Genomic DNA, 7476 nt, shown 5'->3' on the forward strand with positions numbered 1-7476 from the left:
CAGGATCGCCTTTGGAATGAGCCAGGGAGCTCGTGGGGCACTGAGGCATCGCCGGAGGATGCTGAGGAGGGGAGGGGTGAGGAGCCAGCCTGGGTTCAAGTGAAATCTTAAATGGTTCTTGGGTCTTTTTTGCCCTTGCCAGCAGTTTTTGGGGTGGCCGCTGGGCCCCCAGAGATGCCCCAGGCCAGAGCGGTGAACAGAGCTGGGAATCTTTAATTAATGAGGCTGAGCCGGGCTGGGAGAGCTGGGGGTGCTCAGCTGGAGAGGAGAAGGCTCCAGGGAGAGCTGCGAGCCCCTGGCAGGGCCTAAAGGGGCTCCAGGAGAGCTGCAGAGGGACTGGGGACAAGGGATTCAGGGCCAGGACCCAGGCAATGGCTTCCCAGTGCCAGAGGGCAGGGCTGGATGGGATCTTGGGCAGGAATTGTTCCCTGGCAGGGTGGGCAGGGGCTGGCATGGAATTGCCAGAGCAGCTGGGGCTGCCCCTGGATCCCTGGCAGTGCCCAAGGTGGACATTGGGGCTGGAGCAGCCTGGCACAGTGGGAGGTGTAGGGACACCTTCATGGAATGGGCTGGAATGGGATCTTTGAGTCCCCTTCCCACCCAAATCCCATTCCGGGATTCTGTGCCAGGTTCCAGTTATTTGCAATCACTCCCTGCACAATTCCAGCACCATTTCCTTGGAATCCCAGTTAAAATAGCAGCAAATTTATTTTTATTTAGTGTTTTTCACCCTCGGTGGAAAAAACTCTGTGGTCTTCTGCAAACTGCTGTGGGGGGAGAGTGGCAGCGCTGCCGGGACGGACGGACAGAGGGAGAATATTTTTAACCCCATTTTACAGAAGTGGGAACTGAGGCACGAACTTTTCCACAGAAGGAGATCGGCCCCAAAACCCTTTTCGGATCGTCGCAGGACGACTTCCAGCAGAGATCCTCGCTGCCACAAGGAGCCCACGCTGAGTAATTTGTACAAAGAATTAAAGAATCTCTTTAATTAAGCTGGGAATCAGTCTCTTTAAACTGGGAATCAGCTCCCAGTGTGGCTGAGGGGTGCCAGGGGTGTTTACCAGATTTAAATCCCGTGACAAAAGGGTGACAACTGCAAATTTCCGGTCCTTTACTGAGCCCTGCGGGACCAGCCCGGCTCCTGCTCCTGGTTTTTAAGCCCATTTCACACAAGTGGGAACTGAGGCACGCACTCCTCCACAGAGGGAGATCGGCCCCAAACCCCTTTTCGGATCGTCGCAGGACGAGTTCCAGCAGAGATCCCGGCTGCCCCAAGGAGCCCACGCTCATTCCAGACTACGGTGGCCACTCCGTTGTGCCCCGGCCGATTTTCTCACGTAAACAGCGCGGTGCGAGAGTGGTTTCTCTTCAGGTTTTGTTAATTTTAGCCTGAGAAAGTCATGAAGGAAATACCTCAGCGCCACGGGCAAGCTGGTGGGAGGTAATTAAACACCCAGCCCCACTTCCCTTCCAGCTCAGAGCAGCTCCACGTTTGCTGGAGGCATCTCCAGCTCTGTTTTCGCTCCTGGTTCCAGGCTGACCTTCCCCTGCCCCGTTTGGTTCCACAAACACTTCGGGCTGAGGGCATCTTTCCCTCAAACACAACCCAGACTTTATTTGAGTTTTTAAAACATGCACGGACCCAGCAGATTTTCGGCGGGGGTTCAAATACACCCAAAAGACAAAAGCTCTGTCCTGCGTCTCCGTCCCACTCCTCCCAGCTCAGACCAGCACTGCAGCTGGGATGCCGAGAGGCCCCAAATCTGAGTAATTTGTACAAAGAATTAAAGAATCACTGATCCCAGTGGGGCTGAGGGCTCCCAGGGGGGTTTATCAGATTTAAACCTTGTGACAAAAGGGTCAAACACAACTTCCAGCCCTTTACTGAGCCTGTGACCCAGCGCAGCTCCTGATTTACAGGTGATGGGACCATCCCAAAAGCATCCATGGGAATCCATCCACGTGGGCTGTAGGAATAGGTCGTATTTTTCATCTCTATTTGCCTCCTTTTAACCCCATCTTTCCCCACAAATTTGTAACAGGGTCGTTTGTCATTTGGGTTGTTTGAATTTAGAAATTCAAAATGTAGTGAGTGTCCCCAGCAAGGGAACAAAGCCCAAAGCCCCCCAAAATAAAGGGAACACAGGAAAGCTGTGGGCAGCCGTTTGAGGAGTCAGCGACGCCTCACGGAAAGCTCTGAGGCACCTCCCTGGCATTCCGAACCCCCTGCTCTGTCCTGGGGCCGCTCCGTGCATCCCTCGGCATCCTCAGGGGCAGCAGGGAATGGGGGCAGCCTTCCTATCCCACCCTTTTTCCTGGGAATCTCCCAGCTGCTTGAGGCAGGAGGAACCAGCCACAAATCCAGGGCTCAGGGGGTCCTTCCTGAACCCTCGAAAAGCTCCTAAAAACCCTCAGACTTTCCCAATTCCCACTGCAAATCCCTCCCTGCCTAAATGCCAACAACTCCGTCGCCTCCAGCAGGTGGATCCCAGAGCTGAGGGTGAAGGAGGCCAGTCCTGGAACGCCTGAGGCAGAAATCTCCTCCTAATTCTGATAAAAAGAGACAAGAGATGGTCACGGAGCTGCTGGCTGTGTGGCTCTGCACCTTGTGGATGAGTGAATCCTTCAGGAGAGGCCACCTGAGCATGGCAGAGCTGGGGTTCAGTCCTGGAAAGGTTTCAGGGAATTACTGCCCTTCAGCCCAAGCCTGCTGGGAAAAGGGCCACGCTCAATTTTATGGGATTCTTCAGAGGTTTCCCCTCTTTCAGCACCAAGTGAGGGCTCAGCAAACCCCTCCAGGTCTCGCTGCATCTGATTTGGGAGAACCCCAAATGCCGGGTCTGAATTCAGCTGGATCCTGCTGTTTTCTGGCAAAGCCCTGCCTAAAATCTGTAGGATTACTGGAGAAACAGAGCAAAATACCTGAAACCCCAAAGAATAACACTTTAACGAGCAGGTGACCCTCCAAAGTCCTGGAAAGGAATGAGGGACAGGCGAAAAGACAATTTAGGATCTGGAAACCGAGGAGCTGCTGAAGCTGGAAACCTCATTAGCACGAGGAAGGGTTTAATGAGGCTTCCCCCAATGCTGAAGATGCTCTGCTCTGATTTTGGGGCCAAAACCCTCCTAAAAATCACTCAGGGTGGTGCCTGGCTTCGAGGCAGTGGGGAGCAAGCAGCTCACAGCTTACAGCAAGTCCATTTTGGGAAGGTAGGAAAACCTGATCTCATGTTTTCCCCTCACTCATCCCAGCCCAAAAGCTGCCCAGCAGTTCCCAGAAGGAAGGAAAGCGTCCCCAAACTGCAATTTTTCCGTCCAACTGGAAACAAACACCAAAAAAAAAAAAAAAAAAGGTTACAAAAATACCACCGAGGTCTTTAATGGGTTGGTTCCTGTTCCTCTGCGGGAAGAGGCTGCTCTGAAGGTTTCCACTGTAAACACCCAGGGATGGCTGAGCTCATCCCACCCAGCTCTGCGGGGCTGCTTCCCCCACCTGCTGCACCTGCAGGCCCTGCTCGGCTTCTCTGAAAGCTCCGAAAAGTGGGAAGTGGACAAAAATCAGCTCTGCAGGGGCTCCTCACAGCCTGGGCTTCCCAGGAAAGAGCCTGGGCTTCCCAGGAATGAGCCTGGACTTCCAGGGAGGAGAGCCTGGGCCTGGCTCAGGGAGGAAAGCCTGGACTTCCCGGGAAGGAGAGCCTGGGCCTGGCTCAGGGAGGAAAGAGCCTGGACTTCCCAGGAAAGAGCCTGGACTTCCCAGAGAAGAGCCTGGACTTCCAGGGAGGAGAGCCTGGGCCTGGCTCAGGGAGGAGAGCCTGGACTTCACAGGAAGGAAAAGCCTGGACTTCCCAGGAAGGAAAAGCCTGGACTTCCCAGGCTGGAGAGCCTGGGCCTGGCTCAGGGAGGAGAGAGCCTGGACTTCCCAGGAAGGAAAAGCCTGGACTTCCCAGGAAGGAGAGCCTGGGCCTGGCTCAGGGCTTTGCAGAGAAAACGATGCAGTGTGGGGGCCAAGGACGATTTATGGCCACATTCATTCTCCCCAAATGTTTTGTGAAAGCTCCAAAAAGTGGGAAGTGGCCAAAACTCAGCACTGCAGGAGCTTCTCACAGCCTGGGCTCCCCAGGGAGGAGAGCCTGGACTTCCTAGAGAGGGAAAGCTTAGACTTCCAGGGAGGAGAGCCTGGGCTTGGCTCAGGGCTTTGCAGAGAAAACGAGGCCGTGTGGAGGCCAAGGACGATTTCTGGCTGCATCCACTGTCCCCAAATGTTTTCCGAGTGCCTGAACCCCCCCAGCCCCCTCAGCACGGACGCACAAAGCGCCCTTTGATGCTCGTTAGAAGGTTCACCTTCTGCAGGCTCCTAATTAGAGCCGGGCACGATGGAAATCTCCTTCATTTGTGATTCCTGCCCCATCGCAGGGACCAGGATCCCGGCTGAGCGCCCTGGGAAAGCCCAATTTCTGGAATTCCAGCCGGGGCACAAATCACCGCTGGCTTCTTGCAAGGTGGTCTGAGCTCAGCGAGGATTAACGAGCCAGAGGTGGGGAGGGAGAACCCAGCAAGTGCAGCAGGCAGGGTGGAAAACAGAACAACCCTTTCCCTGCGTCCCGAGCAGATCCCAGCAGAGCCATAAAAGCCCCTAACAAGCAGCCTTTCCAAAGGCACGGACAGTGCTGCTGAGTGCACATCTGAAATAAATCGCTCTCCTTCCCAGAGGGTCATTTCCCTTTTCCCCTACCTTTGACCCTCCCCTTGCCAAGAAACCGAAGGCTTTGAGGCGCTTTAGAGGCTGCTGAGGCGCTTCTGGAGCGCAACGCGTGAGGCCAAACGCGGCCAGGAGCTCTGGCAGCAGAGCTGGGAGGCAGCAGGAACCTCGGCGAGCAGCGGGGACGGAGGAAGGCGGAGGGAAATCGGCTCTGCTGGGGCAGGAGCGGAGGAAGGCGGAGGGAAATCGGCTCTGCTGGGGCAGGAGCAGCCGGACGCGGCCCTGGGACTGTGCCAGTGACGCGCGGGGAGTTCCCAGGAGCCCCTCATTACCGGGCTGCCACCCAATCCCCAGGATGGCCGTGGTGATTTCCCTCCAGGACACACTTCCCTGCTGCCTCGGCTTCCTGGGAAACCTCTCGAGGCAGCGCTGCCCGGCCCCGCAGCCCGGGGGAGGTTTCTCAACAGCGCTTCTGTTGTTCGCTGCAGGATAAATGTTATTTTCGGGAGCGCTGCTGCCGGGACTCACCCGCGGCTCCCCGCGGGGGGGTCCCCCCCCCGCGCGCCAGCCCAGCCCAGCCCAGCCCAGCCCAGCCCAGCTGGGAACGTGCCCCGCCAGCAGAACCAACCCAGCGGAGCCTGCGGTGCTGGCGCTGCTCTCTCCGCCTCTCCCGCACCTGGGGCGGCCTCTGAGCAGCGCAGGGGGCACAGAAACCTTCTGAGGGTGCCTTGTTCCCGTGCTGGAAGCGCGAGGAAGGAGCTGCACACCGCTCCTGGGATGGATGGGGGCCAACAGGGAGGAGGGAGAAGCGCCCGTTGTGGGTGAGGATGAAAATGGTCACTCACGGCGAGTAAATCCCCTTCCTCCGGGCTGCAAGAGCTTCTCCGGGCTCCTCAGAGGGTTTTCTGAGGGACTGCACCGTCCCTGTGCCCCCCAGCCCCAGTTTGCTGCCAACACGCTCATTAATTAATCACCCAGGAACTCCTGCAAGTTCTTTCTCGGACGCACAGTTCACACAGGCCCTCTACAGATTTTGGGGTGTCCTTCCTTAACAAGGACTGCAGAGAACTCTCCACCAGCCCAAGAAGCCCCACGGCAAACCCTGGGGGCAGAATTCCTGAGAATCAGCCCAGACCGGCACAGCTCAAACCCCCCTGCCCCGAAGGGATGAAAGAAACCCTATTTCCAGCGCCCCTCAGTTAAAGAGGGCCAGGCAGAAGGGGGTGAGGACAATGTGACACTTCGCAGCCTTTTGACACCCCCGAGCCGAGTGAGAATCACAGCTTCCCACCCCCCACCTGCTCCGGCTGAGGAAACGCTGCTGGCGTCGGGAACATTTTCCCACGAGAATCCAAAGGAAAAGTTCCCGAAGCACCGAGATTGCGAGAAGAACACCGAGTCCCCACCAGCACGAGCACCTTCCTGGGGGGATCGCTGATGCCAAATAAACCGGGACAGCTGGGAATCAGGACAGAGGGGCCACCGGGACATCCAGAGAGCCAAGGTAAAACCTGGCTCCGTGCCCTGACACGAAGGATCCTTCAGCACCAGGGGAAACTCAAAGCCTGGGAGCTGCAGGTGATCCCCGGGCAGCTGAGTGGGGCTTGGATTGTGTTGCTCACACCATAAATCACCGCGTCAGCTGCCCCGGCCGCTTCCACGCGCCAGCCGGCAACTGGGTAAAAGTGCCAGGGCCTCTCCCCACGGCCAGGGAGCGCAGGAACGAGGAGGGGAAAAATAAAATCATGCACAGCGCCTTTTTCCGGAATAACAATGCCCGCATTTGCATAGAGCGGCTCAGCCCGGGAGGCACCGCCGCTCGCACCTCGGGGCGCATCAAAGGCGTTATTAATTTCCATCGAGGAGAATTAAGGAGCTTAAATCGTTAGCACTCATTTACTCAGCCTTAATGCATTTTTAAAGCTGCCTCATTTTCTGCTGATGAGCAGGTGCTAATCAAGGAGCGCTTAAAAGGGATAAAACTCCCCGCGGGTCAACCCCAGGGACAGCAGGTCCAGCCCCTGGCTCGGGGACATCCAAACATCCTCCTTGGCAGGAGCTCCCGCGGGGGTTTCGCTGGCACAGCTCCTGGCGCATCACGTGTGGCCCCAGAACAACCCCTCGGCTCCGCGCTCGCTTCCCTGGGCGAGTGATAAGGAGGAAATCCGTCCCAGACAGGCAGACAGCCCAGCCCAGCCCCGCCAGCGCTCAGCTGCAGCCACAGCGCGCGGCTCCTTCATTAGGGCGGCCGCCAATTAACAGCCCGAGCTGGTGGCAGTGCCAGCACAGCAGCCCCGGAGGTGCTGGCGGCCGATCAAGAGCCACAACCCCCTCGGGGTGTCCAACAGAGCGCAGTGCCCAGGAGGGAAAGAAATTAAAACCAGCGACACCCAACTCCTGGTTACTCATTGCGGTGACCTCACCGGCGGTGCCCTTGTGCCACCAGTGACTCCTCAGCGCCTGCCGTGCCCTCCCGGCGCTGGGCACGGCTGACACACGATAAAACCCCACCAAACCTCCGCTCTCCGGGCACGCACACGCACACACGCACACGGAGCCGGGCCGGAGAAGCGCTCGGCGTTACCTGCACTCGCCCCCCGCGCGGCAGCCGCGGCTCTCCCATGGCTCTGCCGGCGCCAGGCTGGACCCCGCGGCTCCAGGGGGGTCTTCTGCCGCGCTGCAATAGAAAAGGTTGGTTTAAAGCTCCTTATTTGGGCAGTGATGTCAAGGGAAGTCGCTCGGGCAGCGCCTCCCCCTTTTTCCATTCACTTCAA

General features: G+C 57.7%; 1 protein-coding gene across 1 annotated transcript in view; it reads right to left on the reverse strand.

The window, feature by feature from the left end:
• The window catches only part of HIVEP3 (human immunodeficiency virus type I enhancer binding protein 3), a gene marked incomplete at its 3' end in the record, with an annotated part of 247675 nt that overhangs the window by 110157 nt on the left and 130042 nt on the right, over positions 1 to 7476 (reverse strand). Inside the window, exon 3 of the mRNA XM_017743733.1 lies at positions 7287 to 7379. The remainder of the gene's footprint in view (positions 1 to 7286; positions 7380 to 7476) is intronic.

The sequence above is a fragment of the Corvus brachyrhynchos genome, unplaced genomic scaffold (assembly GCF_000691975.1).
Source record: "Corvus brachyrhynchos isolate BGI_N302 unplaced genomic scaffold, ASM69197v1 scaffold580, whole genome shotgun sequence".
NCBI lineage: Eukaryota > Metazoa > Chordata > Aves > Passeriformes > Corvidae > Corvus > Corvus brachyrhynchos.